This window comes from Callorhinus ursinus, unplaced genomic scaffold, assembly GCF_003265705.2.
Source record: "Callorhinus ursinus isolate GAN/ISIS: 27379988/994484 unplaced genomic scaffold, GSC_fseal_2.0 scaffold25, whole genome shotgun sequence".
Lineage (NCBI taxonomy): Eukaryota > Metazoa > Chordata > Mammalia > Carnivora > Otariidae > Callorhinus > Callorhinus ursinus.
Genome location: NW_027397087.1, coordinates 28,379,050 through 28,394,224, shown reverse-complemented (window position 1 = coordinate 28,394,224; position 15,175 = coordinate 28,379,050). Strand labels below are relative to the sequence as shown.

The 15,175-nt window shown below is 44.6% G+C and overlaps 1 long non-coding RNA gene across 1 annotated transcript; it reads right to left on the bottom strand.

The window, feature by feature from the left end:
* Positions 1–1,609: 1,609 nt before the first annotated feature.
* LOC112832842 (uncharacterized) lies at positions 1,610–14,999 on the bottom strand. The gene is made up of 3 exons (XR_003210500.2): positions 14,809–14,999; positions 4,747–4,854; positions 1,610–2,120 (listed from the first exon to the last, which is right to left on the bottom strand). It is a non-coding gene; the product is annotated as an uncharacterized lncRNA (long non-coding RNA).
* Positions 15,000–15,175: the final 176 nt, after the last annotated feature.

The following is a 15,175-nucleotide window of genomic DNA, read 5'->3' as shown; positions in this document are numbered from 1 at the left end:
ATCTGTACTTCTGAAACAAATAACGCAACATATTTTAAGAAAAAAGGAAAAGAAGAAGATAACAGGAGAGGAAGAAAAGGGGAGTATGTCAGAGGGGGAGACGAACCATGAGAGATGATGGACTCTGAAAAACTGAGGGTTCTAGAGGGTAGGGGGGTGGGGGGATGGGTTAGCCTGGTGATGGGTATTGAGGAGGGCACGTTTTGCATGGTGCACTGGGTGTTATGCACAAACAATGAATCATGGAACACTGCATCAAAAACTAATGATGTAATATATGGTGATTAACATAACAATAAAAAATTAAAAAAAAAAGTGTAAAAAACTAGATTCTTAAATGAACATTCTGGAGGCTGAGTTTTTCAGGAAAAAAAAAAAGACTAATGTCAATAATTAAGCTAACATCTGCATTTTTTCTTTTGTATTATTCTGTATTTTGAGTGAGTTATAGGACCTGTTAGAGGGTCACATCACACCCAGGCTCATTTTCTACAGTGACATCTAAAGTTCTGTAAAATGATCTGTATAATAAAATGCTCTTAAAAGATAAATTATTTAAATTTCTTGAGGGTATGAATTATATTCATATTGTATCCCTAATGACTAACACAGGGCTTGGCATATATTAGGTGCATAGTGATAAATATGTTTGCATTCATTAAATTATAATCCAATGATTAGACTTTAATAAAATAACTGTTATAATACATTAATAGTACTAATGACATCCTATCTTTTCAAAAATCTCAAAGATAAATTCCTTGACCTGGTGAAGGTTTAAAAGCAGAAGCTAGCTAACACTCTTTATTTGAAATCTTCTATGTGATGCGGTATTCCTTTCAGGGAATAATAAATGGGATCGCTTCTGTGTTTGACTTTTAAATACAGGCACATAGACTTAGAAGTGGAATGAATCGGTAGATACCCAGTACTGTCTTCCAGTCATTGTAGAATTCCCCTGTCAGGCAGTTGGTCTGTATTAAACATCCCCAGAGATAACCCACGTAATAATAAGCCTGAACCCTGGAGGGCCTGAGTCATCAGAGAAGGATTAAGTCAGTGTTGGCAAATCATAGTTTGTGTTCTATATTTTCATTAATTTAACAAAAACTTTTTTTTTTTTTAGCACCTACAATATATAAAGCAACCCACTAGGTACTATAAGGGGAATAAAGACGAAACTGGTACAGACTATCCCTTAAGAAGCCTGCGGTTTTGCAGGAGAGGTGGGGTACATGCATACGTAATTACAATGCTGGGTAAAATTATGATATGCCAGTGATGCACTGTTGTAGAAAAAGTTCTTTCCTAATTAGTTTATTTTTCTTTCAAAACTGGTAGTCTATAGGTCAGCAGATTCCCCAGTGTATTAGAATGCCCCATTCCCGGACTATTCTGGATAAACAGCATCCGGGACATCAAGTTTCATGAATGGTCATCAGCATCATCTGAGAGCCATGCTTCTTATTAGAGAGCAGGACAGGGCCACCCCAGCACGATCTTTTTTTTTTTTTTTTTAAGATTTTATTTATTTATTTGACAGAGAGAGACACAGCGAGAGAGGGAACACAAGCAGGGGGAGCGGGAGAAGGTGAAGCAGGCTTCCTGCCGAGCAGGGAGCCTGATGTGGGGCTCGATCCCAGGACCCTGGGATCATGACCTGAGCCGAAGGCAGATGCTTAACGACTGAGCCACCCAGGCGCCCCCACCCCAGCAAGATCTTATTGACCAGCACTAAGTCACTTACTTGGACATATGATTCACTTGAACTGGCGGGGTGGGGAGGCTGAATCACAATGACATGGGAGCCTGGACTGGTGGGGAGGCTGAGGGCATGCCTCCAGGAAGGTAGGTACTTTGGGTGGCAACGTCATAACCGTTGGGTCATCTAGTAATAGTTGGCTCAAGTTGTCAAGTGACAACCAGAAATGGGGTCAACGTAGGCGCACATATTGTCCTTGGCTCACAGAGTGGCTCTGTCTGAACAGAGTGCACCTGTGGGGGAGAAGGCTGGTGGGGGTGAGGGCAGAAGGAGGCTCTGTCTGTCCACACCCCAGAAGTGACCACCACCCGATGGTATGAATTGACTCCTTTTTCTGATTCGGGCTGTGTTTTTATCTCTATTAAAAAAAATTTAAGGAATTCATCTATGTAACCAACATCCAAAGATCATTAAGGAAATATGTCTTTCATACATTAGAAACCATGGTGTTAGAGAAGGCTGAACTAAAGCCTTTGTCTGAGCCAAGAATCCAGAATCCAATGCTCTTATCGTTGAAATACACAACAACAAATTAACATCAAAGTATACATCTTATAGATTTCACTATTTACATCTTTTGCCTTGAGAATTGATGACTAAAAATACTTTTTATGTGTGGACATAGTTTTTTTAATTAAATGTTGTAAATCATTAAATGAAAGAGATATGACTTAAAAAAACGCTCATAATTTTAACTTTTTTGTATGTCAAGCCAGGACTGAGATCATGACTCTGATTCTGAGGGGAATCATGCGGACGGAGGGATTGGTTTTGTCCCATAGCTCCTTGCAACCTTGGCTGACCCAAGGACTGCTACAAAGAGCAGGGCAGCACACACCCAGGGCCCGAGGGAGTCACGCTTTTCTTCTCCTTTCTACTTGGTCCATTTTGGGGAGGCAACAAAAAGGTCACCCCATGGGGCACCTGGGTGCTCAGTTGGTTAAGCGACTGCCTTCGGCTCAGGTCATGATCCTGGAGTCCCGGGATCGAGTCCCACATCGGGCTCCCTGCTCAGGTAGAACTCTGACTGCCCCCCCCCCCATTGCTCTCTCTCTCTCATTCTTTCTCTCTCAAATAAATAAATAAAATCTTAAAAAAAAAAAGGTCACCCATGCCAGGATCACCACCTAGAGCTTTGGTATCTGGGTGCAACCTCTCCAGTAAAATATTTAATTATGGAGTTTATTCATTTGATTTCTGGCCCTTACACCTACTGGAGAGCATGGCTACTGCCCAGAATAAGTTATTCGTGGTAGGAGAGCAGGCAAAACACTTGAAACAGCTCATGCCCATGTGTATTATATTTGAGGTAGCAATTACCTCTGGTATCCAGATTTGTGCAGGCTCCAGTATTAACTCACACTTTTGGCTTATTTATTATTTGGCCAGATATCATTTGCTCTTTTGTCTTAGCAAGAGGGGCCCCTCCCCTGGGGCCCACTCTTTAGAGAGCCCTACCCTTGTCCTCTTCGGGTCCCTACTCCCCAGTGGGTGAGGAATCCACAGGCCACGTGGATGTATTCACTCAGAGCCATGCTCCCTTTCTAGAATCCACTCTAGGTTCCCAGACCCCAGAATTCCCTGCCAAAGACCCTGCTTCCAGGAATGGTAGGGGCCTCTTTTCCTGACCTATCCTTCTGAGGGTACACTGCCATTGGTGTGGCACCACAGGCATAAGCAATGGCCAAAAGGGGGTGCTAACGTGGCCAGAGCTTGAACGCATGGTCTGGGATCCTCCTTGTATGTGTATGAGGCCCTTCCTGATGCAGCCTCTGCCTGGCGGCGGGAAAGCAGGGCATCAGTCCAGGCCAGGACTGCTCTCCCTGAATCACCACATTCTGGCATGGAGCTCTGTGGAGCCAAATAGTCTAAATTTCATATCACTTTTTTAGGTCATTATAAACATCCGTCAAGGTAAGAAACTTGTTATCTTCATTTATAATTTTTTAAATATTTAGACACAAGATATGTGGGCCTGTTTTCACTGTTGTTGTTTTTTTAAGATTTTATTTATTTATTTGACAGAGAGAGGACACAAGCAGGGGGAGCAGCAGGCAGAGGGAGAGGGAGAAGCAGACTCCCGCTGAGCAGGGAGCCCCACGTGAGGCTGGATCCCAGGACCCTGAGATCATGACCTGAACTGCAGACAGATGCTTAACCAACTGAGCCACCCAGGCTCAGTCGGCCCCCTGTTTTCACTGTTTTCTTTGTTTTTGTTATTTCTCGTTGTTATTGTTTGTTTTCACTTTTTTTCACCTCAAGCCCCACAGATTGCGGGACTAGGCCTGCTCTTGGAATAGGTTTGATTTTGAGTTTGTTTAAAATCATAATACAAGGGATCGGTAACAGAGAGTGGAAATGTGGGTGGTGGGTGGGCTGCTTTGTCTGTAAGCCATGTTCTAACTATGGCCCCATGTCCTGGCCCTGCTCCCTGGCCTGACGGGAGGAATCGTGTGCGCGCACGTGTCTAACATCCACTGGGAACCAGAAGAATATGCTTGGCTGTTTTCAAATAATTCAAGCCCCACATTGCTGCTCTGCTCCAGATTGCTATCATTTCCCTGCCAAGAAACTCTTCCCAGTTGACTTCCTTAAGCTGCTTGGAGTTAAGAGCTGGGCACCATGAAGGCCTCTTTCCAGGCAAAAAAGAATGAACTAAAAAAAAGAACTGGGCCAAGCTTCCTTGATTGAACCATTTCACTTCAGCAAATCCCTAAGCCCTTCTATCTGTTTTGTCAGGAGTAAAATGAGCAGACTAATTCAGTCCTACCTCAGAGGGCAGTGAGCGGCAGGTTTAATTAATGATGGTTGTGACGGGCTTTGTAATGTAAAGTCGTACATAAATGAAAAGGAGAACTAGAGCTACTTTGTCCAAAGTTTGGAGTGCCTCCTGCTTTCCACTGCCACGGTGAGGCCTCTCAGTACTGATCACAGACTGCTGCAGACTTCAGGGGGACAGAAATGTGCAGGTGAGCTTGAGTTACCCGAACAGAGAGCCGGGTTGGCAATGGGAATGGACACCTCAGATTCCTGGATGGCAGGCAGCACCGAGACCCACTGGGCCCAGCTGGTGGCAGATGACAGACTGGTTTCTGCAACCAAAGTACAAAGAACAGGTGTATCCATTTATGTCTGGGACCGTTCTGGAAAGATTCTTGAGATCTAATGCCTCACATCGAGTAGAGAGCTCTTCCAAAGATCTCCCCTGCCCTTCTTCTTAGTCTCCCTGCCTTGGTTTGCTGACTTACAGCTCACATTAGAGGAGTTTTCCTCAGAAGAGTGTTTGCTGAAAATATGCAACAAGGATCAAGCCTGTCGAGGATGCATTTCTTCCTTTAAAGTCACAGTCTTATTTAGAGGGGTCACATTCCATGGTTCACTTAAAGACATAGCTACATGATTTACCAGAAGTCATAATAGTCTTGTTAAGCATCACACTTCAGAATTGTTGATTACTTTGGTTAACATGGGATTTCTGTCTCTCTTCTACAATTCATCTAACAATATTCATATGCAACAAATCATAACTTTTTTAAGATTTTATTTATTTGAGAGAGAGAGAGAGTATGAGAGGGGAATGGGTCAGAGGGAGAAGCAGACTCTCTGCTGAGCAGGGAGCCTGATGCAGGACTCGATCCTGGGACCTCTGAATCATGACCTGCGCCAAAGGCAGTCCCCTTAACCAACTGAGCCACCCAGGTGCCCTAAATCATAACTTTTATATAGTAAGTGAACATGATTGCACCTTCCCTTAATCTCCTCTAGACTTTATGTTTCTAGGATGGTGTATCATATGTTGAAATTATGTTTATACAGCCTCTTCCTTATTATTAGATGACCTTGAGCTCCTTGAAAATCCTAAGAGGGTCTTAATCATTTTTACATCCCCCTTGACATCAGCGCCTTCTTTATAGGAGACATAAAAATACACTTAATCAAACAAATTGAAAATGAAAAGATCTAAGGAGTCATGAAAATGATAAGAAAACCTAATGTTCATGAGGGGGCTCCTTCCTTCCTTCCTCCCTTCCTTCCTTCCTTTGTCTTTTTCTTTCTTAGGGTGCTTCATTTTCAAATTATTTTTTTTAAGTAGGCTCCATGCCCAACATGGAGCCCAATGTGGGGCTTGAACTCATGACCCTGAGATCAAGGCCTAAGCTGAGATCAAGAGTCAGATGCTTAACTGACTGAGCCAGCCAGGCACCCCTCAAATAATTTTTTTTTTTTTTTTTAGAAAGAGAGGTGGGGGGAGGTGGGGAGGGGGAGAGGGAGATGGGGAATCAGGGCTCAATCCCATGACCTTGGGACCATGATCTGAGCCAAAATCAAGAGTTGGATGCTTAAGTGACTGAGCCACCCAGGCGCCCCACCCTCAAATAATTTTTAAAAAATTTCTTGTTTGAATCTCTAAGTAAATTATATTGGTTAAGATCAAAATTCTTGAGCTTTGGGGCGCCTGGGTGGCTCAGTCGTTAAGCGTCTGCCTTCGGCTCAGGTCATGATCCCAGGGTCCTGGGATCAAGCCCCGCATTAGGCTCCCTGCTCGGCGGGAAGCCTGCTTCTCCCTCTCCCACTCCCCCTGCTTGTGTTCCCTCTCTCACTGTGTCTCTCTCTGTCAAATAAATAAATAAAATCTTAAAAAAAATTCTTGAGCTTCCGCGAGACCTAGGCTTACATCTTAGTTTTGCAAGTTACCTTTCATGAGGTCTTGGGAATGGTACTTAAGCTCTGTGCCTTAGTTTCCTTATCTGTAAAATGGGAATACTACTACTATTTATCTCATAGAGACGGTGAAAAGATTAAATGAGATAATCCATGTAAAGTGCTTAGCACAGTGCCTGACACGAAATAAGCATTCAGATGGTATCATTGTCATCACCATTAGAGATTATAGGGTCGGAAGTCTTGGTTGCTTGCAGAGCCTTAGAGGATAGCTTTCAGATTTAACGGCTTACCCCACAGTTCCCCTCAATGCTGTCTTATAAATATGAAGCAGGAACCCACTTAGGTTAGAAACTCAAAATTTTCTGCTTCTAGCCCCTGCTTGCAGATTTTATTCTTTAGATACTTGAAGTATGAATAAGATAGTTCTCGTCCAAACATAATATGAGGACTGTTTAAAACGCACTTTGTTGGTTGTACAATATATTGCTAGGCAGTGTGGATCCTTGTAAATGGGCTCACTTCCAATGTACTTGGGATGTCTTTAGTTTAAAATGGTATCCCTTGGGGCACCTGGGTGGCTCATTTGGTTAAGCTGAAGGTGGAGCGTACTTATGATTCTCTCTCTCCCTCTCCCTCTGCCCCTTCCCTGCCCTCTCTCAAAAACAGAAAAGGAGGGGAGGATGTGTGCCTGGGTGGCTCAGTTGGTTGGGCATCTGACTCTTGATTTTTGGCTCAGGTCATGACCTCGGGGTTGTGGGACTGAGCCCTGAATCAGGATCCACACTCAGCATGGAATCTGCTGGTCTCTCTCCTTCTGTTCTTCACCACACTTTTGCTCTCTATCTCTAAAATAAATAAAATCTTTAAAAAAAAATGGTATCTCTCTTCAAATGTGGTCCCTAGATTTGATTGTTCTACATGAAAAAAATGTTATTGCATACATTCATCACCAGTTTGCTGAAGTTTGTGGAGAAGGTGTTTTTAGTCAACAAACTATGTCCAGCAAATAACCAGATGCTTCAGGGAGAAGACAGAGCAATAGCGAGGCAGCCTGAGAGGAGGACTTAGCCTTGCCAAAGGTGGTAGTGACAATGGTTTGGAGGGAAGAAGCAACATGATGGGTTCTCTATCCAACCTCTGCCTCCTTCCCTAAGAGCTTCCCTCACCCTCTTCCACTAGGGTGGGCCCCAGGAGTCACCATGGTCCCAAGTGCCCGCAGGCTACTGGACTCCACGCTCCTGACCCAAGCTGAGAAAACCAGCTTCTCTCGCTAGGGCATCTGGGACTGGGACACAGGCCTTCTGGTCGGTCACTGTTGGCCCTGGAACAAGGGGCTAGCATGGCCACTGTCACTGTGAGCCCTGAGAAGCAGAAAAACTGGGGTGTAGGGAGAGGAGGCTGAAAGAGAGTCAGGGAGAAGTAGAGTTGAGAAACCAGGTCACCCCTGAGAGAAAAAGGGAGGTGTCAAGAGAAGAGTTGTCTCCATTCCCGGGGCCTCTCAGTGCTTTGTTCTGACCCCCCCCGAGGCCCCACTGCCCTTCCTGCCCTGGCCCATGTCCAGCACTCTCTCCATTGAGCTCAGGCAAGATTATATCTGTTACGTGAAACCCAAGGAGTCTTGGCTGCGTGAGTGGTTGGCTGAGAGAGAGAGAGACAGAGAGAGAGAGAGAGGCTAAGCCAGGGATTCTGGCTGCACAGGCAGGGTCTGCCTGCTGATGCCCACCCGGGAGATCCTATCACACTGGCCTGCCCAAGCCAGACATGCACACCAGTAATATTTGCTGATGACCAAACTGAATGGAACAGATGCACAGCTACTCCTGAAATAACGTTCTTTGTCACTTCCTGATACACTTTCTTGTGTAGTACGGAAGAAAGTGGCATTATGGAGGCACACCCAGAATGTTCTAACCCTGAATACTTCTGCAGGGGTATGTATAACTGCTGCTGTCATTGGTCATGCATGTTGCAGGAAAAAAAACCACACTGGATATGCACTTTAATGTTGTCAGGCCCCATTCTGGGCCACAGGACATTCACCTGTAGCTTTGGCTCTGCCCCAGATTCAGGGACAAATCCTACCACTAGCTGAAGGTTTCAAGGAGCCCTGGTTCAGGAGTTCAGGGGACACTGTTAGGTCACCCTGTGACCTGTTCTGCTTCACTAAATGCTCTGGTTCTGGCCTCTGGGCTTCAGCCTCATCCTGGGATTCAGTTTGATTCCGTGTTGCAGGACTTGACTCCTGGATGCCCCAGGCTTCAGCCCCTGCCTCTATAACCCAGCCAGGACCCTGGCCCCTTTAAAATCAGCACTCTGATGCACATACAGCTATTTTTCCTAGGTAACACATCTGAAACACAGACCAAGCTGAGACCTTGCTACCTGCACTTTGTCCTATGTGACCCACACTGCCACTCTGGGTCACTCACAGGGTTATTTCCAACACCTCCCCCAAATCTACCACCCCCACCTTCACCAGTCATCATATTTGCTTCACTTTTGGGACACCTTCCTTTTCACGCCTGAATCTAAGTCACCCTATCACCTGCTAGTGCTCTGAGGGTCCGCATGGTCCTGTGGCTCTGCTTGCCTGGAAGACCTCCTCCCTCTAACTTCAACTGGGCACCAATCACGGTGCCTAGCACGTAGCAGGGTGACAGGAAAGCAGTGTGGTAGAAGGAACATGGGCATCTTGAGCAGATCTATGTTCAAATCCCTGCTCCCCCACTTACACAAGGCTCTTAGTTCCTCTAGAACGCCAAAGGATTGTTGAAAGGATTATGTGAAATAATGTGTCTGGCAAGATTTAGTTGTTATTTGATAAAACACATCTGCTTTTCTTTCCTGCACTTATATTTTTTAACAGCTTTATTGATATTCACATATCATACAACCCACTGACAAAGAGTGCAATTCACTGGTTTTTAGAATATTCACGAGATGTAGATTTCTTAAAATGCAATTAGAGCATGAGAAATAAGAGGTTTAGTAACACTTAAAAAGACTTAGGGTGTTAGTCACCTACAAGGTTATGTTAATCAACAGTGTGGTGCCATCACATTGCCAAAAAAGCATATGTGATATGGGGCTGAACTGGTACACATGTGATGATCAGAACAAGGCAAGTAACAGTTCCCTGTGATTCAGAGCTGGCAATGCGTTCAGTCATTGGGCCTATTTTAAGAGGGATGTGGGCAAATTGGAGCATGTCCAAAGAAATGTAAAAAGGGTGATGAGAAACTGTGAATACTAGGATATGCATCCTGGAGAAGTAAATTCTTTTTTTTTTTTTTTAAGATTTTATTTATTCATTTGAGACAGAGAGAGAGAGAGAAAGAGAGAGAATGAGCAGGGGGAGAGACAAAGGGAGAAACAGGTTCCCTGCTGAGCCAGGAAACCGATGTGGGGCTCGATCCCAGCACCCTGGGATCATGACCTGAGCTGAAGGCAGATGCTCAACCATCTGAGCCACCCAGCCACCCCTGGAGAGGTAAATTCTAAGAGAAGGTGAAATCCTGTCCTCAATTAGCTCAGCGCTGTTGGTTGGAAAATGAATGACATGTGTTTTCTATGTTCCCTTCCTAGGCCAGAAATTCAATGGGTGAATTTAAAAGCAAGCAGGCTTCCACACGATAGAAGGAACAATTAGAGCTGTTGAAAATAGGAATGGATTGTCCCTTCCTAACTTGAAATTCCATATTTAATGTGTTACTACATCATTAGCAAGTCTGAGAAGGAAGGCTGGTAGAGCTCTTATTCTGTGCAATGGGCTGTGCTCAGGTGGATAAAATGATCCAGGAGGTCAACTCTTCTTTATTCAAGGCCAACCATCCAGTTTGTGAGTTAGTCTAGTAGTCCCTTCTTTCTCCCATTTTTTATTTTTTATTTTTTTGTGTGAGTAAAGCCATAGAAGTTTATTAAGTGAAGCTCTCCAGAGTGAGAGGGGTCCGACAGGGGTGCCCTCTCCCATTTTTTTTTTTTCCCCTCTCCCATTTTTTAAAAAGATTTATTTACTTCACAGAGAAAGAGAGTGCAGCGGGGAGGGGCAGAGGGTGAGGGAGAGAGAAACTCAAGCATGACTTGGGGCTCAATCCCACAACCCCGAGATCACGACCTGAGCTGAAGCCAAGAGTTGGCTGCTCAACCAACTGCGCCACCCAGACACCCCTCCCATTTTTCATTCCTTCCTCTGGTGTCAGAGAAAAGGATGCCCCAAAGTGTCAATATGGATATTTTATTAGCAGTTTTGATGACAGTGAAAGTATTCCTAAAATAAGACTTTTGCATTACCTGATCAGGAGGATTGTGCTCCTCTCTTTCCCATTCTGTATGAAGTGACTTCATTTTAGTACTTGAAATTGACCCCAGTGCAAACATTCGTGGAAATTAGCAAACACTACAGATCAGCAACACACCTCTCTCCTCGCTCCCAGTGTCGAAGATGCTACACAGTGACCACAGAGCTGGCATAATTCTACTGGATTTTCAGACTAAGTATCTCTATGAGAAATATATGTAGAGCCAATAGTATTTAACTTTCACCTAAGGGCAATTTGGAATTTAAGTGGTTTAAAATAGTTAACTAGTTTCAGATGAAATGGAATATTTAGGAGAAAATATTTGGAGATTAGACTCAGTCTTACATGTATTTTTCCTTTAGAAAAATTCACAATAACCCCGGTCTGTATTTGGAGTTTATTACACACAGCTGCTTAGGGAGTGACTGGGTAACAGATTAGGGAGACAGAGCCAACGGTAAGGCCCTCTGGAAATGGAAGATAAAGCTCTCTGCTGGCCAGTGCTTGTCCTGCATGTCAAGGGGCTCCTTGTGTCACCTACTGCACTTTGAAAGAACAATCTCTCGGTTTTTGATTCAAAGGTAAGACTCCAGCAAGTATTTTCTGCAGATGGAACGAATTCATGATCTTCCCTAAGTCAGAACTATTCTAGAAACCTAGCATTTTACAAGTTACCACTAGGGAAATCACCATCAGCCCAATATTTCCAGAGCCAACTGATTTCTTTATAATCAACAAGCTCTAGGAATTATAGTTGGCATTTACTGAGCATCTGCAGTGTACTATGCACAAGTATTACCTCATTATGTATTCATATAACCTTATGAAATAGACATACAGATTATTTTCATTTAACAGATGGGGAAACAACTTATAAAAGTTAAGTGGCTATTAGACTTAAAAAGTTTCTGTGCTCCCAGGTAACAGGGCTTACAATGTCTACCACTTTGTGTATAGCAGACATTCTACAAATAGTTTAATACATTTTCAAATGTGAACAAATAGAGCACCATTCTTCTTAATACTCTGAGCCTGCGGACCCATTAGCCTTTTAATCAGCTTTTATCTAATGGGAAAACAGAATGATTTTCATTTATTTTTGCTTGAACACATTTTCCAAAGGAAGAGCTCACTATAATATCTCATTAACCCTATAATGACTTAGCCTTATTTTTCCAGTTTTAGAAACAAGTTAATTTGGGGCGCCTGGGTGGCTCAGTTGGTTAAGGGTCTGCCTTCAGCTCAGGTCATGATCTCAGGGTCCTGGGATCAAGCCCCACATCAGGCTCTCTGCTCAGTGGTCAGCCTGCTTCTCCCTCTCCCACTGCCACTCCCCCCGCTTGTGCTCTCTGCCTCTCTCTCATTCTGTCAAATAAATAAATCTTAAAAAAAAAAAAAGAAAAAGAACTGCTTAAAAAAAAAGTAAACAAACAAATTAACTTGGATTTAGCCAGAATTCTGTGGTCCTTCAGTCTTATCATCACACCAAGTTGAGGCAGAGGGAGAACCAAAGGCATGTATCCAGAAGGACCTAGAAGTTCTGACAGGAAAAGCAGGGTTCTGGATAAACCAGAGGCAGAATAGTTCTCAAAGAAAGACCAGCACGCCAGTTACACAGAGTGTGGCGCTCAGGGGACAGATTCCCGCACCTGCCCTGCTACTTGGGCAAATTGGGGAATGAGAGTCCATCCTGATCTTAAGAAACCTATGGACTTTTAGGGAAGAGAACACATAGACACATGGACATAAGGAGCGTGAAATTGCAGTACAAGAGCATGAAAAGAAAAGCCACCTGAGACAGCAGTGGTTATTGAGAAAGGATTAACGTAGGCCGTAAGTGCTTACATTTGCATACATTTTTGTTGACCCCAGCATCTTCATAAAATGCCTTTACTATGAGCTGGGGGGAGACAGTGAAGTTTGGGAGAGCACCTGGCCTCTGAGTAGCTCACTTTCTTCCGTGGAGACTCGGGCAGGCTATGAGAGGGTTTGCAGGAAAATAGCTGGGGAGACCAGGAGACCTGGCACCTGATCCTCAACCCGGTAGCACAGTGCTGGGACGCCCCGCCTGGCAGAGCTGAACAGCAATGATTTTTCCCCACTCTGTATTTTCCCCTCTCCCCACTTTTCAGCGAGAGTAGCCTATAGATATTCTGGGCTTTGCTTTTGAAAATGTTGAGCCCTCTGAGGAACTGAGAATAGTAGTTCTCAACCTTGGCTCCTCATGGAATAACCTGGGGCCTGCGGGGGGTAGGGGAGGGGGCGCCTGGGTGGCTCAGTCAGTTAAGTGTCCCGCTCTTGATTTTGGCTCAGGTCACTATTTCAGGGTTGTGAGATCGAGCCCCACATTGGGCTGTGGTGAGTGTGGAGCGTGCTTAAGATTCTCTCTCTCTCTCTCTCTCTCTCTCCCTCTGCCCCTCCCCACCCCACTCCCCCCATAAACAAATAAACAAACACACACCACCGCCTGGGTACCACCCCCAAATGCCCTACAACTGACCTAGGATGCTCCACTGGTGATTCTAACACGCAACCAAGTTCGAGTATCATTGACTTAAAGGTTTCCTCGACATAGTATGAGAATAAGATTTGCTGAAATGCATAAAACATCTTGGAGAAGGAGGTGGGGGAGGTCCTTGTTCCAATCTAGAGAAATATCTTTGATTTGTTACTTGGAGTAGTGGGAATCTGGGTTCTGGCTTCCTTACAGTCCCACAGGAAGGTAGGAACACTCCAGAGAGAACGCTGGGATGGTAAATCTAGGGCAGTGTTTCTCACACTGGGATGTGAATGCAAATTGCCAGGGTATCTTGTTAAAAGGCAGATTCTGACCCATGAGGTCTGGGGTTGGGGCCTGAGTCTGCATTTCCAACAAGTTCCTAGGTGGTCCCAATGCAGCCCATAATGTGGCAAAGATCTTCATGACTAGGATTCTAGGCTGTCTCAAGATTCCCATTTTCCATCTCAAACCATAACCTGTTAAACATGAAGGATTCTATAGTCAGGGACAATGGACATCCCCTGCAGTGACCTGGTTGGATTGAAGGCTGAAGGGCAGATGGATCTCATCTACAAATCAACGAAGCCTTGCAGGCTAAAGAGGAGCACATCCTGGCAGGGGATCCCCATGTCGGGGTCCTGGCAGATCACAAAGGCCCCCTCAAAAGAGACGACTGAAGATAGCTTCATGTAGGTATTATTTACAAGGCTGACATGGGGTTAACAGAAATCAACAAAAGATCATGAAATTCCACCCCTCAGGCAGAAGAACCAAAAGGGAAGGAAGTAGTGACTGGAATCCCCTAAGAGTTGTAGGAAAGGGGCACCTGAAGCAACTGTTTCCTTCAGAGTAATACAGCCCATATGGAAGAAAAGGGCCTGTCAAGGATAGAACCAGGGGAATAAATACCCCAACATTTCTCTTTGCCCACTTTGTGATTTCCTACTGATGCATCTCATTGTCCCAACTCAATTAGAAACCAGAGAACAAGGGAACTCAGCAGGTGCAGTCCATCAAGGTCAGTCTCCTGGGCACAGAGAAGGGTGAAGGATGGAGGGAGAGCAGATCAGGTCAGGGACCCAGGGAGAGAACCCGGCACAATCTCCAAGAACGAGATGACATATTCTGCCAGGCCAGCCTGCTTAGTCTGTTCAGGCTGCTATAACAAAACCCTATAGACGGGGTGGCTTAAATACAATTTATTTCTTACAATTCTGGAGGGTAGCAAGTCCAAGATCAATGGTGTGGGCAGATTTGAAGCCCACTTCCTAGCTCCAAATGGAAGTCTCATCACTGTGTCCCTACACAGTAGGAGTGAGGGAGCTCTTTTTAAAATGGCACTAATTCCATTCATGGGTGTTCTACCCTGATGACCTACCCACCTCTCAAAAGCTCACTGCTCAATACCATCACACTGGGGGATTAGGATTCAACATATGCATTTCAGAGGGACACAAACGTTCAGCCTATAGTACCAGCCCACTGGGCGCTCAGCTTCAGTCAGAAATTAAGGTGGCATGGAAAAGAACATGACAACAGAGTTTGCACCTGGAGACTCTTACCTTTTAAAGATGGGACCTTACCTGAGCGTGTCAAACATCCTCATGAATGACAGATGGATTTCAAACCCCCACAATGGAGCTTTTGGGACAATGGTTGTGACCCTGTGGAGAACTGGTGAGCAGAGAAAAGGCAGGCTTTCTGCAGTTGCTGTTGATTTCAGGAATGTGTTGAGAATAAGCTACACATGTTTCGATTCCTGACAACAGGTGGACCACAGAGGAAGGGAAAAAGAATGCAGGCTTGTTATATAGTTTCCTAATGACACAGATTTCTCTGAATTTCTCAGAAAAATACTCAGAAAGGCGGAAGTGTGAAAAGTTATCTTTAGGGCCCCACCTCACACCCTGAAATTCTTAAAACAAAGCTGAATTTCCAACCACCTTTCTG